This window comes from Pelodiscus sinensis, chromosome 14, assembly GCF_049634645.1.
Source record: "Pelodiscus sinensis isolate JC-2024 chromosome 14, ASM4963464v1, whole genome shotgun sequence".
NCBI classification, from domain to species: domain Eukaryota; kingdom Metazoa; phylum Chordata; order Testudines; family Trionychidae; genus Pelodiscus; species Pelodiscus sinensis.
Window position 1 is genome coordinate 15,350,118 of NC_134724.1, and position 25,240 is coordinate 15,375,357.

The window sequence follows — 25,240 nt, forward strand, 5'->3', positions numbered from 1 at the left end:
TCTTACTGCTTAGTGGGCAGATGCTCCATCCTCACACACCCTGTCAAAGATCAGAGGGGTAGCCGTGTTAGTCTGAATCTGCAAAAGCGGCGAGGAATCCTGTGGCACCTTATAGACTAACCGAAGTGTTGGCGCATAAGCTTTCATGGGCAAAGACCCACTTCGTCAGATGCACCTGACAAAGTGGGTCTTTGCCCACGAACGCTTATGCTCCTGTTAAAGACTCACTCCCCAGCAGAAGGAATTTTGTACCAGCATTTCCATGGCTTCCATTAGCACCAGGGCAGCAAGAGGCACAGCAAGATGGCACTGGGCACAAATGGGAAGGGAGCCAGCCCTAGGGAGGAGCAGAGCACACTGCCATAAAATTCAGTGGCTGTCCAGACCCAGGGATCATGGCTCCCTCTGGACACGGTGCCCTTCGGAACAGCAGGGCCGGCCAGCCATGCATCACTATAAACTGCTGAGCTGACACAGGCATAGGCACAGCTGAACCACCTTCAAGAAGGGTCCTGCAACATTAGTCTCAGCTGCACAGGAGGCAAAGGAAGAACAGGAGAGTGTCCCCATTATGTGATGTATTCTAAAGGGCCAGGCCGGGTGCCTTCATGTCCCTGTGGGGTGAGGAGCTACCATGCTCCTTACTTCCCACCCATCCCACAGCAAAAATAAAAGCCATTTAAAAGAAACTGGAGTTTGGCTGGTTGGGGGCAGGTAACAGCCTCTAGCCTGGCAACTACAGTGAGCACTGTGATCCCAAAACCAGCCACAGTCTGATGCTCACCAACCAGGAGCATGAGAGTGCTCAGGTACAAATCAACATCTGACACATGACACTTTCCTTGTGTCCTCCTGGATTGTTGCTCCTGCGCCACAGCAAGCCACAGCCCTAGAATATCAGGTGCTGTTTGGAATATGCCGACCTCCCATCACACACCAGTGCCCCTCCCTCCAAGGATGCCTACGCCCACCACCACCTGTGCAAACAACCAGCCCGGCACAGCTGTTTCTGCATCACCCCCTTCACGGCTCTGTTCAGGAACAGTGTGGGGGGAAGAAGTCACCAAAGAATGGAACCCAGATCAGCACAAGGAGAGGTGCCTCCTTTCCATCGAGTAGCCCACATCATGGCAGCGTGTGGAGTCAGCCAGTTCCCATTGCCTTGACGTTTGAGCATGAGCCAGTCAGGCCAGCTGAGCAATTCTCAGATATGAAGCAGTCCTGACTTGACAGCACCCCTTGCACTAGTAGGTATTTGATACCCCACAAGTGGTTTGGTGGGATCTGTTTTTTTATCTCCTTCCATTGCTCCTTCCAAAGTCCCTGGAGTGGGCAGAGTTTGGCAGCATCCTCAGAGTCATGGTGGGGTGAAACAGACACCACAGTCAGGAAACTGGTGACCAGGCATCAGCCACGAAGATTAGGGCCACGCATGTGCTGCTTTCCACTTCAGTGCTAGTTGCTGCTGCCAGGGGAGGAGAACCCTCCAGAGAGATGGGAGCTAGAGTCCGTGACTCCGCATGTGAATCGAGAGACAGGCAGAGCCAAAATATCATACTAATGGGCATGACACTTACAACACATGGGGGGATGCAATCAGCCCCAAACGACAGCGCTACTGTGGCGGAAGGAGTATGTGTGTCATTAAAGCAGGGAAGAGGGACTCAGGACTACTGGGTTTTGTGCCTGGTTCTGCCACCAACTCAGTGCAGGCAATTCCCTTCCCTCTCACGACCCAACAGGTGTGGACTGCAAGGTGTTCTTAACAGTTGGAAGGTGCTTGGAGATATTGTAACAAAAGGGGTTAGAGCACTGAGGGGCAACCTAGGCTAGTGAGTGGACCGCACGAGTGGCCCTTCTTCATCTCGGTGGGCTGCAAGGTTCTCATAACCAAGACGCTCTCCCGCGACAGGATAGTTTTACTAACTGCGCTTGCATACCTGGAATGTGCAGGATGTGCCGACTGAACTGTAGCAGCGCTTTGATTGGACAGAGAGGGAGCGCACGGCTCTCCCAATGTCACGTGCAACCAGCATGCATCTCACTTCACGTGCCCTTGCTTTACATGTGGGTCACTTTTGTAATACCAGTAGGAAAAAACCCAGCAGAATCTGGCAACCCTGCGTGAGCCACACGTAGAATCCTGAGTGATCGCATGTGGCCCTTGGGCCACAAGTTGCCCACAACTGGTTTAGAGGAAAACAAAGCCATTATTATACTCTGCCCTGCTGGAAAACTGGCCAGCATGTGGCTACAATTTATGCCAATTGCAAGGTATTAGTTTAGCTTAGGAAGCCATCCCTTCTCCAGGTAGAGGCCAAAGGCTGTAGGTTATTCATATCTTACATCAGGACTGGACACCTAACTCCTACTCCTACTGCCTTCCCCTCTCTCTCTCAGCTCTCCTCTGACTCCTGCCTCTCTCTCTGTCTCTCTCTTTCACTTCTCCTCCCCCTCCTGCCTCTCACTTGGGGGACCGCGGAGCCCAAATGGCCGTCTGGGCTCCGTACTCCCCGTGCTGCATGGGGGGCACGGAGCCCAAATGGCCGCTTGCGCCACTTGCTCCCACGCGACGGCCTGGCTGAGCAGCGCAGAAGTCAGCTGAGCGCCACGGCAGGAGGCAAAGGGGGGCGGGGCGATGATGTTCATGGCCAGAGGTTGGGGCCTGGAGCCGCTGTCACACCACACGTCACCGCCCCACCCCCATTCGCCTCCCACCATGGTGCTTGGCTGACCTCTGCACCTCTCAGCCAGGCCGCTGCGGGGGAGCAAGCGGTGCAAGCGGCCGGTTGGGCCCCGCACTCTCCATACAGCACGGGCCACCGAGAGGGAACAGCCAGCATTTCAGCAACAGCGCCGCCCAGAGGGAACAGCCAGCATTTCAGCAACAGCGCCGCCCAGAGGGAACAGCCAGTATTTCAGCAACAGCGCCGCCCAGAGGGAACAGCCAGCATTTCAGCAACAGCGCCGCCCAGAGGGAACAGCCAGTATTTCAGCAACAGCGCCGCCCAGAGGGAACAGCCAGCATTTCAGCAACAGCGCCGCCCAGAGGGAACAGCCAGCATTTCAGCAACAGCGCCGCCCAGAGGGAACAGCCAGCATTTCAAGCAACAGCGCCGCCCAGAGGGAACAGCCAGTATTTCAAGCAACAGCACCCTCCAGAGGGAACAGCCAGCATTTCAGTGTTACAGACTCTCAGACATTGGGCTACTATATATATGATAATATCTGTGTGTGGAGTTATAAATATGTACTCTGTATTGAGACTGGAAGTTTCTCTGTATGTGGTTGAGCAATGGGCCAGGAATGTTTGCCCATGGACATGCTAATGAGCAAGTCTCCAGGGAACAATGGATCTCTGGAGGCCAAAGACACACCTGGCCACCTGCCATGTGACTCTAGCCAGCTTGGAAGGAGGTAAGGATAGGCCATGTGGTCGACTCCATCTAGGTGTCTCCAGAGCTGCTCCTGACCCCAGATGCAGCCTCTCAGGGATTCACGAGCCGGGAAGAACTGTAGACCCATCCTGGCAAAGGATGTGCACCAAGTACTTTTAAGCCAGCAGCTATAACATCTCTGCTGCAAGCCTGCATCGAGAACTGGGAGATTCGATGCATGTAATGTATGATACTTTAGCAACCTTACTCTCATGCTTTTCTTTCTTGTAGTAATAAACCTTTAGATGTTCGATTCTAAAGGATTGGCTCAGCAAGATTTGTGGGTAAGATCCAGAGGGTAAATTGACCTGGGAACTGTGGCTGGTTTCTTGGAACCGGACAGAACTTGTTCGGGGTAGGTGAGTTGGGTTCTAAGGCCTGAAATGTGCTGTGAAAACTCAGTCTCTTCGTGTTTCTGAAGCCGGGTAACATCTGGGTGGGAAATATGCCTTCTCCACGGAGCCTGCCAGCACAGAGAGTGATGCACCAGTATTAACGCGTCACGGGTGCCAGAGTGCCTCCCCCAACCACCCTGCTTCTAGGCAGTATTTTAAGGATCCCTGCTCACCTTCACTCTGTATTAGGGAGAATAACCTCCACCGCATCCCACCTTTCCTAATTAGCCAATCCCAGCCTGGCCCTGTGCACCTCATTCTGTCTCCACCCCCAGTTCCAGTTGTGCTGAACATCTGTATTCAAGCCAGTCATGTCAATCACCTTGTCAGCAGCCAAAGAACCTCTATGACATATGGCATAGCAACACCCACAGCAACCGCTACCTGCTTTATGAAGCCCAAGCATGTAAATAACGGCCTTGCCGACCCACCTGTCAAGGTGCCCAGCCAGATCAGTGCAACCCACCCCTGAAGAAGTTACGTTACGAGCAGACACAGACACATTGTTGAGAGCAGTTTAACCAGGGTGTCCAACACCTCTGCAGCCCTTCCACTGTTACACCATGGGGTGGCCACATTATGCCCATTTGAGGGCCATGTTGGTGAAACCCCTGCTGTCCAGCAGCTCAACCCATCTGGTGTGATATGGAGCTAAAGGCAGCCACTGCCATGAGACCCTAGAGAAGTGGGCATAGTGTTACTAACTAGACTGAGCTCCCAGTATGCAATGCAAGCAGGGCTCTCAGTCTCGGACAGAGCACTATGGGAGCCACCGACTTGTTCAGCCCACACCTCCAGGTTAAAGGACAGCCACAGATTGCATTACTCAGCCTGGTGGCCCATGAGCCATTCATTGCCCAGTGCCCAGCCATACGTGGTTAATCTGGCCACCCACAGTTCCATACCCACGCAAACACCTTCCAAGACTTCCCAGTGATTTGTTTCTGCCACCACAACTCGCTCTCTCTGCCTTGCATGTAGGCTGTGGAGCAGAGTCACTCCCCCAGTAGACTGGCATGACAGGGGGCGGGGAGGAGGTGGGACTGACAGCCATGCCTATAGCTTACATGCTGATAGCATGACAGCACACACACAGCCAATACAGTGAATAAGATTACAACAAATATAAAATAATGATACAGCTGTCAAGACAGATTAGACTGCACAGAGGAAAAAAAATTGCAGGGCTGTTTAGTCGCAACAATATGAGATTAATTTATCAATACAGCTTATGCGGCACCGAAGAGATAGAAATTGAATAAGTGAATCTCCTCCACACCCTGCATGGGCACGGAATCTCCCGAGCTGATCAGCACAGAGGTCTGAAGGCCAGCAAGGATGTGCAGGAAAAGTACAGAGCCAGTCAGCTCCTGAGGAGGTGTGCACACACACACACACACAGACTACACATATGCAGGACACAACAGTACATACAGGTTGCGCATGCAAATAATACACACCCTCAGAAACATGCAGCTTTGCACATACATGGGCAGAAACTTGCCCATATCCAGAGATGTGTACGAACAACACATACATGCTCCAACTAGGGATGTGAATGGGTAACCGGTTAATTGGTTACCTTGGAAGCATTATTCTTACTGGGTGATGCTTACCAAGTACCAGTTAACTGGTGCCTGGGAGCAAGCCCCACACCTGCATTGCGGGCAGAGGGCTGCTCCAACCCCACAGGGGTTGGGATCCAGCCCCCACACTCAAGGGGGCCAGGAGCAGAAGCCACCCAACCCCACCCCAAATGTGGGGTTGCTGACTCCTGCTGCCAGCTCCCCATGCGGGGAGGGCAGGAGTGGGATTGCTCTTAATCAGTTAACCTGTTAAAGCTACGGTTTAACCAGTGAGCTGATTAACTGGGATTTTACATCCCTAGCTCTAATGCACAGAAGGAACAGACCTAGGGTATGTCTAGACTGCGGCACTAAATAACTATTCCACGTCTTTTAAACCAGCCTGTTATTTCAAAACAGATTTTGAAATAATGGGCTTGCTATTCCGACATCCCTGTAACCCTCACTCCACAAGGGTAAAGGGACGTTTTGGAATATCAGTTTACTTAAAAATATGGCGCGGTGTAGACAGTATCAAATTTCAAAACAGGCTATTTCGAAATTAGATCAAAATCAGATACGCAATTTGCGTGGCTCAAATTGCGTATCTTATTTTGACCTACGGCTGCAGTATAGCTGCCCCCCCCCCCCCCCCCCAATGTGTTAGCAGAAGCAAAGGCCACTTCAGGGCAGCTACAAGTGAGTCGCTGGGGACACTGTAGGACTCTTGAGAACAACAGCCAGGGACTGTGCTGGCAAGAGGCAACAGGCAGCTCTCAGGGAGAAGCCTCCTTTTAATTTGCTAATTTTAACCATGAGCAACAAGATGGGTTACAAATATGCCAGTAAATAAATAGCTGCCGTGATTATTCACCAAGGATTCTACGTGTGAAGGTGAGAGCTCAGCAGCAGACGCCAATACAGAAAAGCACCAGTTTCTATAAATACTGAAATCTGGTCATTATCATCATTAGAACTGGTTGCCGTTTATCTGCTGCTCAAGCCCAACAAGGAAGAAAGGCGTTTATTTGCCACACTTAGACCATCTAAAAACCACTTTCCTGGGCCCTCTGTGATTCTGCATTTTCCCCCTCCCACACCCTCTCACCCAGGGCCACTGCCCCTTTCAGGATGAAAGGCAAGAGAAAAACACAGGGCAGACCTGAGCTGGGAAGCAGTGGGGGCACATGAGCAAGAACTGCAGATCCCATCAGCCCATACACGAGTCCACAACAGAAGTCATATGGTAGGAAGAACCACCAAGATCTCTGGTATCTCTGGGCAGGGAGCTTGAGAGAAGGGGCTGAACAAATAGCAGCTGGAGATTCCTGCTAAAAGGGTGGTATCAGATGTCCCCACTTGGTGCTTAGGCAGCCTGGGAGATAGCTCTGATCCAAAAATCCCTGGGAGGCTGGTCAGGCGGGACGTCAAGCAGCCCCACAATAAAATAGGAATAAGTATCCACTGTGCCCAAGTTATCTGGTGCCATTGGGAATCAGGACGGCAGATCCCAGCAGGCAGAGAATGCTACTCCCTAGAAGGATGTAAGGGCCTATGCTCCTCCCACCTGTGGCTGGATTCCATTAGTAAATCCTCCAGACTAGTATCCCAGTGCTGGCACTACCCAGAGCCAGAGCCAACAGAGGAAGGTACAAGAAACAACACAGTGGGAAAGCTATGGACTAACCTGAGCTCTGCAGAGTTCCTCCTCGTTCAGTTCAGAGCACGGCCTCCCAGGGCTTTCTCCTTTCTCCTCCAAAGCTACTGACCTCAGGACCTCTCCCCGGCAACTCTTCTCTCCCATCTGCTTCAAGAGTCTCCTACAGATATGCAGCTACCACTTTCCTAGGTCTCCTCTCCTAGCAGTCCTTTCTTGATAGAAGCCACTCAGCTGAGTCAAATCCTGAATTACCTGCCTCCCTTCCAGAGGCCAGAGAATGGGTGAACTGGGCTCTCTAGCTCCTTTTTAACCTTGCTGTGGTTAATGTGGGCTTTATACACCCCATCGTAGGCCCCATTAGCCCTCTTTATTTTGAATCCTTTTTTGAATCCTACACAATTCTGGAGCTCAATGGCATCTGGTGGCAGTGAGTTCCACTGGCTGATTGTCCACTGTGCATTCCCTTTCCTATGCCTTCCAGCATCACTGACTGCCCCCTGGTTCTTGTAGCAACCACTGTAAATACAACCACATGATTTGCCTTCTCTCCTCCATACATTTTTTTTGTGGAACCATCATGTCTTTTCTTAAGGCACTGAAGATAATGAAAGGGAAGGAGGCTGGGCAGTGGCTTAGAGACACTCCCCACGGACACACATCCACGTCTTCACTTTGTCTGCAACTTACCTGGTGAGCGCAAAGCCTGGAAAGCCGGAGGCACCTTGTGCTGGTAGGTGCACGGTACATAGAGCAGTCACAGCACTGTGGGACAGCATCGCACCCTCCCAGCCAGAGGGACTGGCTTTGTGCTGCAGAAATGGACAGGATCCCAGAGAACCTACTGAACCCATGAAGACCAGATTTCCCAGAGTAATTTAGCATCCGTAAGACACCAAAAGCAGTGGCCAGGTTTTCATAAGAGTTCCAAGCCCTGAGTTGGAGCCTTCTTCAAACCCAGCCCTAGTGTCAGAATGGGAGCTGCTGGGGGCTAACTACTCTTGAAAATCTGGCCCTGGTTTAGATGCCTGACTGGGAGCTGAGCTGCTCTGGGTACTGAACACTTGGCAGTCTGGCCCCACTACTTCCTGATGTGGCCAGTTGGAGACAAGCCAAAATGCTGCTGGCTCACGGTAAGATTTCAGAGGACAGACTATCACCCTACAGGCAGGCAGAAGCCCAGGTTTACTTCTAGGAGCACAGTCCTGCACCTCCCCAAATTGTCCCTTTTTCATCAGCAGCAGAGACAGTCTTTCTGTCCCGGCCTAACGGCTATGAGTAACTCTCAGGGTACGTCTAGACTACAAGCCTCTTTTGAAAGAGCCTTTCGAAAAAGAGCATCTAGACTACAAGCAGATTTTTTGAAAAAGCGTCTAGACACGCTCTTTCGAAAAAGCACAGTTTGCATTCAATAGCGCCTTTTTTCAAAAGAGTACTTTCGAAAAAAGGCGTTATTCCTCATAAAATGAGGTTTACTGCGATCGAAAACACTGCCACGTTCTTTCGATTTACTTTCGAAAGAATGCAGCTGCAGTCTAGATGCAGGTGAAGTTTTTTTGAAAAAACCCTGTAGTCTAGACACACCCTCAGTGCATGGCCAGGCATTCTGGGATTGACACCAGACAGCAAAGGACTTTATTCACAGCCACGCCCAGTGTGGAATTGAGTTTGCACAGAGGTAGGTAATAAGCAGCCTGAAGTCCAGACGCAGTCTACCAGCGTGAACTCCTAGTGAGCTGCCAGATGCTTTGTTTACCTGTACATCCACAGGCACGGCCACTCACAGCTCCCATTGGCCACGATTTACCACCATTCCTGGCCAATGGGAGCTGAAGGAAGCAGTATCCCGGTCCGCATTGCCTCCCACAGCTTCCATTATCTGGGAAGGGTGAATCTTGGGCAACGGGAGCTGAAAGCAGCCGTACCTGCAGACACACAGGTAAACGAAGCATCTGGCGGCAGGGGCTAACCCTGGTGAGCCATGTCCAGTCTGCAGGCCACTTATTGCCTACCCCTGGGTTTGCAGGAGCAGCTGGCAACTACCTGCTCCCTCAGCTTCCTGCTGTCTTCAAGAATCCTGGAGGAAAAAGCCAGTTACACTGTGCAGCCCTCCTCGCTGCTACTGTGGCCGGGTGCTATTTTCTGATGCTTTGTCCAGCCTGGTGTCAAAAGGCCAGAGACAGTACATGTCCCTGGGCAGACAGTTCACCACTGTGGCAGGGAAGTGTCTTTCTGACAGTCACCCCTGCTTTTCCAACTCAATTTCTTATCCCCCCATCAGCACAACAGGGAAAATAGCACTTCTGCACTGCACAGAGGTGTTGGGAGGGTAAATATACTTACGACTGTGAGGAACTCAGGGTATGTCTACACTACCCTCCTATTTCGAAATAGGAGGGTAATGTAGGCATACCGCAATTACAAATGAAGCCCGGGATTTGAATTTCCCGGGCTTCATTTGCATAAGCGGGGCGCCGCCATTTTTAAATCCCCACTGGTTCGAACCCCGTGCCGCGCGGCTACACGCGGCACGAACTAGGTAGTTCGAACTAGGCTTCCTAGTTCGAACTACCGTTACTTCTCGTGGAATGAGGAGTAACGGTAGTTCGAACTAGGAAGCCTAGTTCGAAGTACCTAGTTCGTGCCGCGTGTAGCCACGCGGCACGGGGTTTGAACCAGTGGGGATTTAAAAATGGCGGCGCCCCGCTTATGCAAATGAAGCCCGGGAAATTCAAATCCCAGGCTTCATTTGCAATTGCGGTATGCCTACATTACCCCGCTATTTCGAAATAGAGGGGTAGTGTAGAAATACCCTCAGATACTGTGGTAGTGATGGAGCAAGACAGACATTCATCCCTTTGCTCCCAGTAATCCCCGTGTTTTCTGCCCTTCCGGGTATGTCTACACTACAGCGCTAATTCGAACTAACTTAATTTGAATTAGTTAATTCGAACTAAGCTAATTCGAATTAGCGCAGCTAGACTTAAAAACTAGTTCGAATTAGCATTTTGCTAATTCGAACTAGCATGTCCACACAGAGTGGACCCTGAACAGAGGTTAAGGATGGCCGGAAGCAGTGCCGGCAGGGCATCAGATGAGGACTTAGAGCGTGGAGCTGCTGTCTCAGGCTAGCCGAGGGCTGTGCTTAAAGGGACCCGACCCCCACCCCCGACAGACAGTTCTTAGGGTTCCCCGCTTGCAAAGTAGTCCTGGCTTGGAGTGCCCTGAGTGCTCACACTGGGCACATCAAAGCACTCGGCCATCAGACCAGCTGCACTTGCCGCAGGCTGCCATCCGGGGGGAGGGAGCAATCGGGGGGCTGCAGGAGAACTTCCACCCCGAGAAGCCCGCAGAGCCAGCCCAGTCCTCCCCATCGGGGGAACGTACCCCATTCCTCCCTCACCTCCTTCCACTTACCCTTCCCTAGCCCCTCTTCCTGATGTACAAAATAAAGAAAACGTGTGGTCAAAAATAGAATCTCTCTTTATTGAACAAAACTGGGGGAGACTGGGAAAAAGAGGTGGGAGAGGGGAAGAGAGAGGCTGGGAGAGGGGAGGGCAACTAAAATGATCAGGGGTTTGGAACAGGTCCCATATGAAGAGAGGCTAAAGAAACTGAGACTTTTCAGCTTTGAGAAGAGGAGACGGAGGGGGGATATGATAGAGGTCTATAAAAGCAAGAGTGGTGTGGAGAGGGTGCATAAAGAAAAGTTCTCCATTAGTTCCCATAATAGAAGGACTAGAGGACACAAAAGGAAAGGAATGGTTAGCAGGCTTCAAACTAGTAACAGAAAGTTGTTCTTCACAAAGCAAAGAGTCAACCTGTGGAACTCCTTGCTGCAGGAGGCTGTGAAGGCTACAACTAGAACAGAGTTTAAAGGGAAGTGAGATCAAGTCATGGAGGTTGGGTCCATGAGTGGTATTAGCCAGGGGGTAGGAGTGGTGTCCCTACCCAAGGATTGTGGAAGGCTGGAGAGGGATGGCACGAGACAAATGACTTGGTCACTGTCTCCGGTCCATCCCCTCCAGGGTCCCTAGGGTTGGCCGCTGTCGGCAGACAGGCTACTGGGCTAGATGGACCTTTGGTCTGACCCAGGATGGCCATTGTAAGCTCAGGGCTCAGGGTCGGGGGTCTCAGTGGACCCCCTTGATTTTCATGCACACCTGCTCCTGGGTGGCCAGGCTGGCAGCTCTCCTGCCCTAGCCGGCCACTTTCCTGTGCCTAGTGCGGAGATCGTGGACGAGGTCCACGATGTCCGCACTAGCCCAGGAAGGTGCCCGCCTCTTGCGGTCCTGGGCAAGCTCCCGGGAGCCACCAGCCTGGTCCCGGGAAGAGGGGGTGGGCTGGGGGACATCGGGTGGGTGGTTCTGTGCCGTGCCAGGTGCAGGGTCTGCTGGCTGGGTGCTGGCAGGCTTGCACCTGGCATGGGCACCGTAGCCAGCCCGTGCCCCTTTAAGAGGTCCGGGGCCGGGAGGGGGGCATAGAGTTTCCCTGGTGTTGGCCAGAGTGGCCACCAGGGAAACCTGGGGAGGGCTAGCCTCCCACTAGTTCGAATTAAGGGGCTACACACCCCTTAATTCGAACTAGCTAGTTCGAACTGGGCTTAATCCTCGTAAAATGAGGTTTTCCTAGTTCGAACTAAGCGCTCTGCTAGTTCGAATTAAGTTCGAACTAGCGGAGCGCTAGTGTAGCGCCTATGAAAGTTAATTCAAACTAACATCCGTTAGTTCGAATTAACTTTGTAGTGTAGACATACCCTCCTTGAGGTTTACAGCCTCCAAACTTGGAGACTATCCTCTGCACATAAACAGTCCCTTCCATGCCCCGGATCTCTTTTTAACGCTCCTCTCTGAACTCTCTTCAGTTGGTCAATATTCCAATAATGAGGCATCCAGAACTGAGGCAACATTTCAGGTGCTGTGACTAAGCCAGCTCCTAGCTTGTTGCTACCTGCTGCACCCGGCTAACCATCTCTCCCCAGCTCAGCACATTGCTGCTGTCGCAGGCATTTGTTGAGGGCCTTAAGCCCGTTTTCAGTCCATTTGGCAGTGTCATATCCAAGCCAAACTGAACTAATTTTCAGAGGCAGATTTGGCAAGACACTGTATCAAATGCTTTACTAAATCCAAATATATTAGGATTTCCATGTCGGGCTCAGCCACTAATTTTGTGATTCCATCAAAAAGAAAAAGCAATCAGGGTTTGTCTGGCAAGATTTATTCTTTCTAAATCCGTGCTGTTATTGCTCATGCTTCCCTTATCCTCTGGTGCTTCTCTCTCTTAATACTGCAGGGCTGGAAATATTTGCTGGAAATTTATTTTTGCTATATATATGGATTTTTAAAATCCACCTTCTCTTCTCCCTCAGCTGCGCTCTCTATTCTCAGCTGCCACAATTGTCCTTGTGCTGTGACTACCATACAGTTCCCTTCTGGGTCTCCCCCAACAGACTGCAGACTGACATTAAACTAGTGCTCACACACATCTGGCCTCATTCACAGAACACAGAAAAGGTGCAACACAAACTTATGCTGTGATATTTTACTAGGGCTAGAAATTGGATTCATGGGCCCAAATCCTTGAGTATTTAGTCTCTGCCGCTAAAATCAACAATGAGACAGGGCCTAAATACCTGCATATGGGCTGTGGAAATTGCCACAATCCCTCTTTTTCACTGAAGGCTGGTATTACATTTGCTTCTCTCTACTTTGCCAATACCTTGCCCGTCTCTCCAGTGATAGCGCTAGCCAGTTAGCAACTCAGTTCAGCAGCCCTCCAATGTAACTTTGGAAGAGACTATTGTTAGTCTCCTGGCAATTGTTCTCTAGGTCAGTAAGCAGAATTGGACAATGTGTGACAGATGCTAGTCAGGTTGCTTAAAGCTCTGCTGGAAAGGGCTCAGGCACTACAGTGACTACACCATTACAGAGACCGGCATACAAACTCACCCAAAACAGAAGAGAGCGATTCACTGATTAGGGCCAGATTCAGAGCCAGGTGCAAGGTGGTGGGGAAGGGGGCCACTGTGCAGATCCAGCCCCAGACCTGCAGGGATCAATCTAATACCCAGCCTAGCCAGGGGCGGCCCGTGCCTATAGGCAAACTACGCAGCCGCCTAGGGCGCCAAGTTACATGAGGCGCCAAATTCCAAATACCCTGCCCCTTCCATTTCCCCTTCCCCTTCCGGTGCCTTACCTGGGGCACGGCTTCCCTGCGGCCAGGCGGGGGGTAAGTCCTGGGAGAGGCGGCGTGTGGGGGGGTTTCCCTGCACCGCAAGGCGGTTGGCCCCAGAGAAGCCACGCACCAGCTTCCCCTGCCGCGGGAGGAGGGGGTCTGCCCCGGAGAAGGAAAATGCCGGCCAGCTTCCCCTGCCCGGGGAGGGGGGGATTGGCCCCGGCAGAGGCACATGCGAGGGTTCTCTGGCCATGGGGGAGGGTCAGCCCCGGAGGAGGAAGGCGCCGGCTTCCCCTGCGCCGCGGGACAAGGGGTCGCCTTGGGAGAGGCGCATGCTGGCTTCTCTCTGGGGGGGGATCTTTGTAGGAGGCGGGTGCAGGGGACTCTCTCCCCCCTCTGGCACCCTGTTCCCTCTCCCCAGCCCCCAGCCACAGAACTCCAACGCTGGGCCCCAGCCCCCAGCCACAGAAGTCCATCCCCAGCCCCCTGGCCCCCAGCCACAGAACTCCAATGCTGGGCCCCAGCCCCCAGCCACAGAAATCCATCCCCAGCCCCCCTCTCCCCAGCACAGAACCAAAAACCTCAGTCGATATCTGCCCTTGGGGTTGGGGGGGGGCGCCGATTGCATGGTTCACCTAGGGCGCCAGTTGCTGGCAGCTAGTCTAGGGCTGCCCCGAGCCTAGCATAGGCTATTCTTGCAGCCAGCAACAGCTGGGACACATGGATGCTCCAGCCACACTTCTAATGTGAGGGGTCAGAATGGGAAGGGGGGAAAGGGGACAGACAACTGGAGACCATGGGATTACCCTTAGGAAAGAAAATTCCCAGGTAAACAAACAAACAAGCCACGTTCCCAGACATTTTGTGCTAGAATCAAGAGAAGGGGCTTGACATACTCTTTGACCCCCTTAACGCAGTATGCCCCACAGCAAAGCCTGACAAATTGCTACAGAAAAGAAAGGGCCATTCAGAGAAATATTCAGATCCAGGGCTGCACCTTTATTTTCATTTACTATTGACAGGCTCAACCCTGCAAACTGCTCAACTCTGCCTCAGCTCCCACTGGCTTCTGGGGTTTGAGGGCACCAGCAGCTCGAAGCCTGGGGCCCTCGTCTTAAAACCTGCGTGGGCCCAATACTGCTCTGAGTCGTATCAACAGCCACAATTTTTACTGGCTTGAAAAGGTGTCTGGTGTGCAAGTGAGTCACCACCGCAGGGGTGGTGGCTACACCGGCTGCATGTCTTTGCACGGATGAGCTCTGCCGACAGGGGGTGGTGATGTGCGGGGTTTGGAAATGCTGGGCCTGTTGTCCCAGGGTTCAGCCATCAATGCCATACACACCCAGGAACGACAGCCCAAAACACAGCCGCAACCCCTCCTCAGCTCCAGCAATGCGTATTCAGGTGTTGGCAACACTGCCCCCTACTGGAGCAGGGCAGAACTGTTCACACCAACTGACAGCGAAATGCAGAACCAGCACTTGGAAAGCAACGCTTGGAGAGTTCCCATCTCCCAGCCTAGCACAATGAGGCAACTGGCAGCAGCAGCACCAGGGCCTGCATGTACCATACTGGAGAAGCCACTCCCCTTGCCTGAGGTATTCAGATACCGGCTGTCTGTCGGTAAAGGAGGAAACGTTCCCCCCATGTTCAAGGTGAAATCCCTTCTCTTTCCCAACCTGCAGAGGCACAGCCCTGCTTCTCCCCAGGTGCCTCCATTAAACAGGAATGCGCCTTACACACATTGTATCCTCCCATCTCCTAGTGTCAGTTCATTACCTCATATGCTGGGCCGGGAAGCCGAGGTTAGAGGCGATGCTATGATTGCCAGCGAGCTGATCCCACAAAAGGCACAGCTACTTGGCCCCACATTTGTACCTCAGGATGCAAAGGTCTGGCTCAATGCCTCGCACTTTCATGTCCTGGCTGCCTTTCATTCCCACACCCCTATCTGATATTAGGGATGCAAAATCCCACTTAATTGGCTAACCGGTTAAACATACTGTTTAATCAGTTAACCGATTAAAGGGGCCTCCAGCTGCTGGGCTGGAATGCACAGGCAGAGGCTGCAACCAGCTGGGATACCAGAGCAGCCCCTGTCTATGGCTTTCCAGGCCACCCCCCTCTCCCGCTTCTCACCTCCCCCCCGCCGGCAGGGGCTGCTCTGGTATCCCGGTTGGAGCAGCCCCTGTTTGTGGAGCATCCTGGCCTGCTATGGACAGAGGCTGCTCCAGCCCCACCCACCAGTTAACCTTCACCAGTTAAATCTTCACATTCCTATCTGACATCAGCGGAGATTTTTGCTGCTTTTCTTCCCCCAGCATCATAACTGTCCAAATGAGCAGCCCATATTTGTCTGCAGCACGGCATACCGTGGAGGCAAGGGAACATGTTTTTACAGCTGCGTGGCACTGCTAGGCCAAAAGGAGCCCAACGCGCTTCCCTGCTTGCACTATTGTCCAAGGTAGGAATCTCGCAGCCAGGGATTCTGCATTTTAATCTTCCCCTTTCCCAAACCATCTCTGCACCACGTCTGCCAGAGAAAGCCAATGAGAATGCCCCCCCCCCTCAACCTGTGTTACGAAAGAAGCAGGGTCAGAGCAGAGGCCCCACTGTGTCTGCAACCACCCAGATGATCCCAGGAACACATTTCCTCTGCCCAGGTTAAATATGGGCACTATGGCCAAGGGGCATCCCCAGAGAAGCATACTGGTACGGCAGCCATTCAGCAGCCCCCATTTCTGAAGCAAGATCTCAGCTCTGTTCCTCACACACTGCCTTCTGTACAACAAAGTACCCCAACAGGCTCCCTTGCTGGGGGTCTAAGCCCAGGCCAAAGCGTGAACAGGCCGTGAAGACTGCACTCCCTGTACTGCAACCCGCAGCTTGCGGGATCCATCCCAGTGCTTATGCTTCCAGGGTGCAGTGACCTTCCCCGCAGCCAACCAGGATAGCCTTCGCCAGCCTGTGTGGGCGAGCGAGCCACACTAAAGCTGGCATAGGGGATGAATGAACCCAAAGAGCCAGGGAAGGGGGCGTCAGGGCCCTGCACCTTCTAGTCCTTTCTCCCACGTTCCTGCCTGCCAGCCCCCCTTCCGTGACACAACACCCGGGGGATTTACAGACTTGGGGGATGTATGGGGGTGGCAGCGAGGGGCCAGAAGCAGATGCTCTCCAAGGAATGGGCAAGTTCCAGGATCCTCGGAACAAAGCAGAGGATGGTTGAGGGGTTTGCAGGGTGTGTGGCACAGAGAGGCTGGGAATTTACAGGACGGGGTGCAGCATTACAGGGTTTTCCATCAATGGTTATGAAAAAAATCAAGAACTCCCTCAACTGAGCCCCAGGAGGGCCAGGAGAAAACCCAGGGCTAGATTCACCCCAGCCGAGTCATACGGAGCCAGGAGTGGCTTGCACCCATCATGTCCTGGAGCTTAGTCCCTGGCATGGGTTGCAGCAGTTCAGCCCATAACTTGCATGGCTGCTTCAATGACCTTTATGGACTGCTATAGGCATGTTTTGACACACACACACCCCAGCTCCACAGGCTACCTTCCATGGGGATTCTCAGCTGCTTAGTGGGTGTAGCATGACCTTACAGAAGCCATGAATTCCCCCATTGAGTCCAGCACCCCACTTACCTTCCCTCTGCTAAGAGTGAAACTGGAGACATGCGGCTTGGCGGAGCATGTTACACCTCTTCCTGCAGCTGTCTGCTAACACAAGGGAGAGCCAGACACTGAAATGCACTGGTTAGAGTCAAGGCGCTACACGGGAATGCAAGGATCCAGCTGTAGTAGTTAGAGCTAGGGATGTAAAATCCCATTTAATTAGTTAAACGTTATATTTAACCGGTTAATCAATTAAACAGGGTGAGAGTGGGCGTTAAACAGTCATATCCCTGGCTGGAGCACTGCATCTAATACAGCTTCCCCTCTGCCTTAGGGGGGCACAGATAAGCCATGCCATGGAGCATGGCTGGGAACTAGATATCCTCCCCAACACCCTGTCCTGAGGCAGCGGCAAGTGACCTATTCCTCTAGCAACACCCGCTGCACTGCCCATGCCTTTTGCTTCAGACCCACCTCACTTTTGAGGGAGGAGGCCCAATGGAAGGGGAATCCAATGGTTAGAGCAGAAGGGCTGGAAGTAGGACTCAGTGCTCTGCAGAAGCTCTTTGCAGCTAGGGCAGCTCTCCAAGCTGATGGCCATCATGCTGTCCGCACACGGACTGGAGGCAGAGCGTCCAGTTCCCGGGCCACGGGCCATACAGCAGGGTCAGAGAAGCCAGGCAAGCCATCGTCCCGACTGCAACAGATCCTTCGTTGTGGTCAGGTCACATCACTCCCTCCCCCCCATCCCCAGCACACTCCTTCCTTTTATGTTCCTATTTCCCAGCTGCCCCTGCAATTCCTGCCTCCAGCTGGGCCCCAGAGCAGCAAAGCCAAAATGCCACGAGGAAGCGCCGTCTCCGGAGCCCTCGGAGCCAGGCACTTCACAGAGTCCCAGTGAGCAGCTAGAGCATTTGCCCACCGCCAGTGCTAAGGCAGCTGCGGGGCACTGGGCATGTGCTCCCGGGTCCCACTTGCAGCTGCCAAGCTCTTTGGACAAGTGAAAAGCTGAGCACTGGCTGCATATTGGAGGCTGTGCTGGGACAGGGGCTCAGGGCTGGGGAGGGGGCAGCTCATGAGCCAACACATCACTGCCTGTGGCCCAGATTCATCCCTTCAGCGCCATGTCTCACATTTCCTGACTCGGACAGCGCTGCCCTGGAGCCAGGAGGAGGAGCAGGTTACTGGTTTCAAATAGGGATACGAAAGGGTAGCGGGTGATGCTTACCGGTTCCGTTTAACCGGTGGGGGCTGGAACAGCTCCCTGCCTGCTGTAAGCAGGAGGCTGCATGGACACTGTTGTACTGCACTCCTTGTAGACTGAAGTCTACTCCAGGGAGACTGCTCCAGCCCAGCAGCGGGCAAAGGGGCTGTTCCAGACCCGCCAGGCTGCAGCACCCTCCCCCCAACTACCTCCCCTTTAATCGTGTTTAATTGGTTAACCAATTAAACGGGGTTTTACATCCCTAGCTTCAACTGTCCCAGTGTGGACGCCTCGGGAGTGTGCAGCAAGGCAGGTAATGACCCAAAGCTGCAGCAGGGCCCTTCTCCGGCTCCCCATTTCCTGCCGCACTGTTACACTCCACTCCCCCGGAGCAATAACTCGCTGTTCAGAGGAGATGTGGGAGGACACTCACTTCCTCTCGCAGTCCTGGCCAGGTCAGCGAGTGAGCTAGGAACTTCCCGCAGCTCTATGCTGCTCTGCACTCCCCACCCCACAGCACTCCCACAGCCACTGCTCTGACCAGCGCAGACGTGAGACCTGGCGCTTGCCTTTCCCATGGGCCCGTGCACCCAGGCAGCCCAGCCAGCCGTGTTCAGGGAGACACCTGGGAAAGGCTGTGAACAACCCGCTGGTCCCTCAAGAGCGGCACTTAGAGATGAACTGACTCTAACAGAGCCATCACCTCCTGCGTGCCGCCTCCTGATCTAGGGGCTGCAGCAGCACTGCCTCAGTTTTCCCTTCTGAGGCTCTTCCGTAAATACCACAGCCCGGAAAACAAGATGTCCCCCTTGTGCGTGGGGGTTCACGTGTTTAAACTTGCACACAGTGTCCAGTAGCCTTCTGGGTCGCAAACCCTTCCCTCTTGGCGAAGAGGATTCCACACCACAGCCCACTTTCCCCTTTGGGCTGTGCTGCTCCTCTGACTCGCCCCCTGCCAATCCCCTTCCCCCCCAAGCTGGCAACCAAGTCTCTCGAGAACAGAGCCCTGTCTCTCCCCTGGCAGCTCAGAACACACATACAACAAAGAGCCTTTACCCCAGTCTTTCAGACTGGGCCCAGATTCGCCCCGTTCCACTCCACTCCCCGAGCACTAACGCACTGTTCACACTGAGTCAGAGGAGATGTGGGAGGACACCCACCTCCTCTCACAATCTTGCCCAAGGAAGCAAGTGAGCTAGCTGCAGGAGGGCAGCCCTATTGCACATGGGAGTTCTGGTGAAGTTCATGGAGTTACACCAGTTAGTGCTCTGCCCGGGCTCTCCCCTCCCCGTAGTTCTTCTCCGGGCTTCTGCTCTTAGCTCTCCAGGAACCCTGGCTGGTTCCAATGACTCACCACCCCCTGACCCTTCTCTCTCCATCTGGGAAGGCAAGGGAGTTGTATTACAGGCGGAGTTGGGTCCATCGCTGCTGAAAGGGGCCAACCACACTGTGCCTCTGACCATGAAGAGGAGAGCTACAGTCTGCAATCGGCTTGAGACAGTACAAGATGCAAGGCCATTCCTGCACCAGGCCTAGGAAGCAACCCTGCAACTATAAGCCAAGCCCCACCCTGGGCTCAGGTAGCAAGGGAGGGAGGTAACAGGGCAAGCATCAAACAAGACATAGGCAAAAAATCAACGGACACAAGGACACCTTGAGCCAAACCAAACATATTAGAGCCAGAATGGAAAGGCACAAACCAAGGTCCCTGCCAGCCTCTGGAAGGCTCCTGTGGCATTTTATGTTCTTGTTTCTCATCCAGGCCTGCCCTTCCCCATTGAGGGCAGCCCCAGTCCTCCCAATGTCAGGGATACTGATCCCAGATTGCTGACCATCACACCTGCCATTAGCCAGGGCTGGGTTTAGATGTTCCCAGAAGGCTCTAACCACCTGGGCTCCCTTTTCCTTTCCCCCACCAGGCCTCTGTGGGCCAAATCCACCCCTGGGATAAACAGGTGCAACTCCATTCATTTCACCAGAATTCCCATGTGCAGTAGGCCTACCCGCTTGCAGCTCCCCCGGCGGACGCGTATGGAGCTGAGTCTCTTCAGGAAGGCAACACACCAGACAAGGTCCAGTTCAAACCCTCGCCCATGAACGCTGCAGCACTGGCCAATGTGAAGCCTGTGTCAGTGCAGCCAAAGGCCACAGCAGCCTCATGGCACCCTATGGGAAGGAAAGCAGCACAGGGCCAAGGCCTACCACTTAGCAGCCCCAGAGCCAGGAATGGAAAAGCCTTGTCACGGACCCAATTAACAGATACATCCAAATCCCAGCCACGTGGAGCGCCTGATATCAGGAAAGAGTGTGGTCAAGTCCCTGGAGCTCGCAGGAGTTGGGGTTGGGGTTGGGAGGATGGTCGTTGGTGTCCTTTCCCCAGCGGCAAAAAATAGCCTCTGGACTGGAGATGGCACCCTCAGGGATTTGCTCCCCCTTCTATTAAGGGACCTGAACAATACCAAAGTCTGGTTCATAATGAGGGAACTGAGGACCAGTCAGTCCTAAGACCATCAAATTCCCACCACACTAGCCCAGTAAAGGAGCATACACTGAGCGAGCAAGGCTGAATGCACTAAGAGTGTGTGCATACAAGAGATCATATGATCCAAGCATGTTGTGAACATGCCTCAGCCGGCATGAGCAGTTGAGACTGCGTGTTACACTAGCGGGTGTGTACAAGACAATTTGCTGCAAGCATACATGAGATTGCAAAACTGTAGTGAGCGAGTGAGAATTGAGCACACAAGCCAGGGCACGCTGCAAATGTGAACGGATACATTTGAATGTGAATTAGCGGGTGTAACTAGCTCAGGTGTGAATGTCTGAATGTGTGTGTGTGTGCACACACATTTCTCTGTAGGGAGATAGAGAAGGGAAAAGTGACAACCAATGGCCATTGAGATGGGCAGTGAAGAGTTAATGTTTTTCCCAGCCCAGGAATAGAATAAGTAAGATGAAAATAAAGCTGTAAGCTGCCTACATGAGGCAGGAAGTGTCCCTCCCCCTGGCCTGACGTGACGGCAGCTATTCAACACAGACGGATTATGAGCCATACCGGGTAATATCCCAATCTGTAATAGTCACTATTATGGGTAGCACAAGGGCCCAGATAAGATCCCATCAATCACAAATCACAGCTCACAGACTGTCTGCAGCTGCAGCTACAAGGCTGCGCATTCCGAGGCAGCCAAACACATGCTTAGTCACACCATCACGTGCCCACGTGTGCTCACATGCATGCTTTCGCATGCTCCAATGCGCCCACGGCTACACCCTCCAAAGGTCACCCTCCCCTATCTGCTTCCACGCCTACTGCCACCGAGTTGCATGTTTGCCCACTCCAGTTCCCCCTCCTCCCCGCCCCACGAAGCCTTCTCATACTGAAGTGATCAATGCAGTGGATATTTTATCTGCTTCCCTGCATAGTTATTTTATTAGAGGTGAAGGGATCGATGCTGCAAAGGGAGCACTCAGGAAAATGCCTCATCGAGCCAACAAGCAGAACATGTGTTCCTGCTCATGTAACCTAACCATCCTATCACAAACAAACCTTGGGCAGCAGGAGCCTGCTGGCAAAATCAGAACTCCACGGCACCCCCTGCTGAGCAAAAGTCAGCAGGGAGCTCCACTTGCCCCACCCCAAATACCTCTTAGGGCCTCGCAGGCTCTAGACTGGAGATGGAGACAGCCATCACTCAAAGAAGAGGATGAGGGCTAAGGTGTGAGTCTGTCACTCCCACAAAGTCCTTTAAACCCTTCCTCCAGCCCACCCCCAAGGTGCACAATAAAACGAAGGAATCATTTCACCATCACTGAAATGCAGCCGCATCTAGGGAGGGTTATGACCACACAGAAGCCTCCCAGAAGCATTTAGGAGAGGAAGTGAGGGATCACGTCTCCACATGAAGCTATAGGGGAGGAAGCATGGAATTATCCCAGACCTTTGGAATTAGGAAAAGCAGGAGCTGCTGGGTTTATGTGTTTCTTCCTTTGTGCACACATGCCCTGTTTAGATATGAAGAGAATACTCCAGTATATGATGCCCTCTAGGGATGTGAAAGTGTAACCATGTACACGGTTAACCAATGAGCCTGGGCTCATCAGTTAATGTGCACAGTTACACACAGTCCCCCCTCCACCCTCCGCCCCCCGCCCACACCATCGCGCTGCTGCTCTTAAAAGTCACTTCCCCGCGCCTACCAGCTCCTCCGGCACGGGGATGGCAGGCGGGAATGGTTACACGATTACATAATTAAATGCATTTCCAGTGGTTACACGATTATGTAAGTAAACACATTTTAACATCCCTACTGTGCCCACGTCCCGCGGCTGGCAGTGTCAGACATGGGAAACCACACATTTAGATCTGCCCCTGCCCTATAGTTCGGCCTTCAGTGGTGTCAGCCAGACTGGTTTATAAATCTAAGTTCCCCCTATTTCCTGACCCTCCTATGTAGTTATTACTCCGTTCCTGCCAGTGCTTTCCCCAGCTTTACTGCTTGGCTCAATGCATCAGCAGCAATGCAGTATAAGGCCTCCTGCTCCTATGCATGATGGTAAACTCTCCACTGCTCTAGGCTAAGCCAGGCATCCTCAATCAATGGTAATACGGTCTGTGCATCATTCGCCCCACATGCAGGAAGTACCAACACAATTCCCACCCCTGCCCCCGAGCACCCAAAGTTTGACTAAAGCTCAGGAGTATCTTTGCTTTTATAAATCTCTGCCTTTTAATGATGGCTTCAAGGCTGAGGGAAAAAAGACCCATTAAACTCACTGAATAAGTTAATGGGGCAGAGAGAATCCATTTCAAAGCCACCCTAGGCTACTTTCCTCTGGAGCTAAAGTCTGAGTAAGCAAAAAGAAAAATTAAAACTGTACAGTGCTTTGCCAATAAATAACCCCCAGCGTAATCTGCCGCCAGCCAGGACTCCATCTGCAGAGATATTAGGATGCAGATCAGTTGTAAAACAGTTGTGCTCCCAGAGAGCCACCTCTTTATTGTAATTAGTTCTGTGTCTTGGACTAGCCACTGCCCTCCTGTCCCTCCCCAGTCTGCCTGGGGCCACAAAGAAAACTCTTTCCTCCTGGCATTCAATCAGCAATGATGCATCCAGATCTGGTACCTCCCTCTGTATCCCCACCTCCCTGTATCTGATGGCCTGCAGGTCCAACTCTGTACCCCCACCTCTCTGCCCATTTGTAACTCTGTACCTCAACTCACTCTACACCTCAGAACTTCATCTCCCTCTGCTCGCCCCCTCCCCGGCAGAAGCACAGGCCACACATGTTGCTTCACAGCTTGCAGGGTCACAAGCCATCAGCTGCCACCAGCCCCATCTCAGAGTCTCACCATCTGACAGCTAAACACTTTGAAAACTGAACGCATGTCCCAGAGAGAAAAAAAAACATTCCTGTTTGTAAATGTTGATCCCGCTAGACGCGGCTTGTTTACTAGTTAATATTTAAAGATGCTAATTAAGTCATTGAATAAACAAATCTATTCTAGCAAATGCCTTTTGGAAGTCAGGGATCCTTCCCCGTAGAGTCAATGCCGCCTAGGCAATGGGCAAAGGCGCTAGGCAGTCTGCCTGAGGGCTAGGGGAGCTGGCCAATCTGCCCCTGTCCTGGGCCACTTGGTGCATCCCGCCACAGCCTCTCTGGGCTGCCTCCTCCACCACCATGCCCCATGTCCTGGGGTTTCTTACCACTCAGAAGCTGCTGCACTAAGCTGGACCCCGCCTTCTCATCTTCCCCTCAGCAGCCACCATTTGCCTCCACCACATCAAGTCCCCATCCTGTGACAGCTCAGAAACCTCCGGGCCTTCAGTGACACCCATGCCCAAATCTCACTCACTAGGCACAGTAGGGTTACCAGGTAGGTTTAGAAAAAATACCGGACACACTTAGTGGGGGGGGGACTGGCCGGGAGGAGGGTGGGGCTGCCCAAGAGGAGGGGTCGGGGCAGCGCAGCTGGCCGCGGGAGATGGGGGGGGGTCGGGGCCGGCACGGCTGGCTGGACGAGATGGGGCGGGGTTGGGGCAGCATGGCTGGCCCGGGGAGATGGGGGAGGGGGCAGCGCAGCTGGCCGGAGAATATGGGGGAGGAGGCAACGTGGCTGGCCAGGGGAGATCAGGAGGAGGAGAACTGGCTGGCAGGAAGCAGGGGTGTCCAGGAGGGGGCGGGGGCAGCAGAGCTGGTCGGGAAAGCGGAGGGGCGAGGCCAGGACTGAACCAGGCACGTGCAGATCCCGGGGCGCTGTCTGGAGAAGCGCGAGTGAGTCCAGCTGCGGCTTCACCACATGCTCAGGAGCAGGGACAGGGCTTCTCCTCCTCCCCAAGGCGTCAGACGCAGCCAGGGCTCCCAGCGCTGATCGCACCCCACCTCCCAGCCACTTCCCCCACCCCCGCCAGGCTTCCGTCCCGTGCCCAGCCAGAAATCCAGGAAATACCAGACATTGCACATATCCGGTATTTTCTGGATGGTTTTACTGGACAGAGAACCCCAAAACCGGACTGTCCGGTAGAATGCCGGACACCTGGTAACCCTAGGCACCTAGGAAAGGGTGACAAGTGGCTCTTGGGCCTCAAAATAACCTGCCTGTGGCAGGGCCTCAGACAATGATTTGGAGAAGGGAGGATGCAGAGAGCGACCCTGGAGATCTTGGCTCAAACCTTAATTGAGTTACAAGGGAACAAGCTGGGTAGGTCTCACCCCTGCTCAGTACAGTGCAATAGCTGGCAGCTTGTGGCTGGCTGGGCACTGGTGCTGGCTTGACTTCCTCATTACTTGCAGTTAAACTGTATTAGAAGCAGCCCCGTGCCCACTGATACCTCCCCACGTTACTTTTCATCCAAGCAATTGTTATAATCGCCACTAGGATGATCCCCCAAAGTGGGGAGTGGCGGGATGGGCGGGGTCTGTGAATGGGGGGGGGCAGGGGACCCTCATGGGTCTCTCCCCACAAACTTGTTTGATGTCCCTTCCCTGGAGGATTCTTGCCTGCAGCACAAATCTACGACAACCCTCACTCCTAGCAGCCATGCGCCAGCCCAGGCCTAGAATAGCAGGGAAGGTGAAGGCGAAGCCTATTGGGTCACTACCGCACAAGGAAGGACAGAGACCAGAGGCCAGGCCAGAGGAGCATTGGCAGAGCTGGGCGAGGGACCCAACCTCTCTCACTTTGGAGCGCGCCAGAG

General features: G+C 53.3%; 1 protein-coding gene across 6 annotated transcripts in view; it reads right to left on the reverse strand.

Moving 5' to 3' along the window:
• NTRK3 (neurotrophic receptor tyrosine kinase 3) overlaps positions 1-25,240 on the reverse strand; it is a 386,176-nt gene that overhangs the window by 331,148 nt on the left and 29,788 nt on the right. The window lies entirely within an intron of this gene.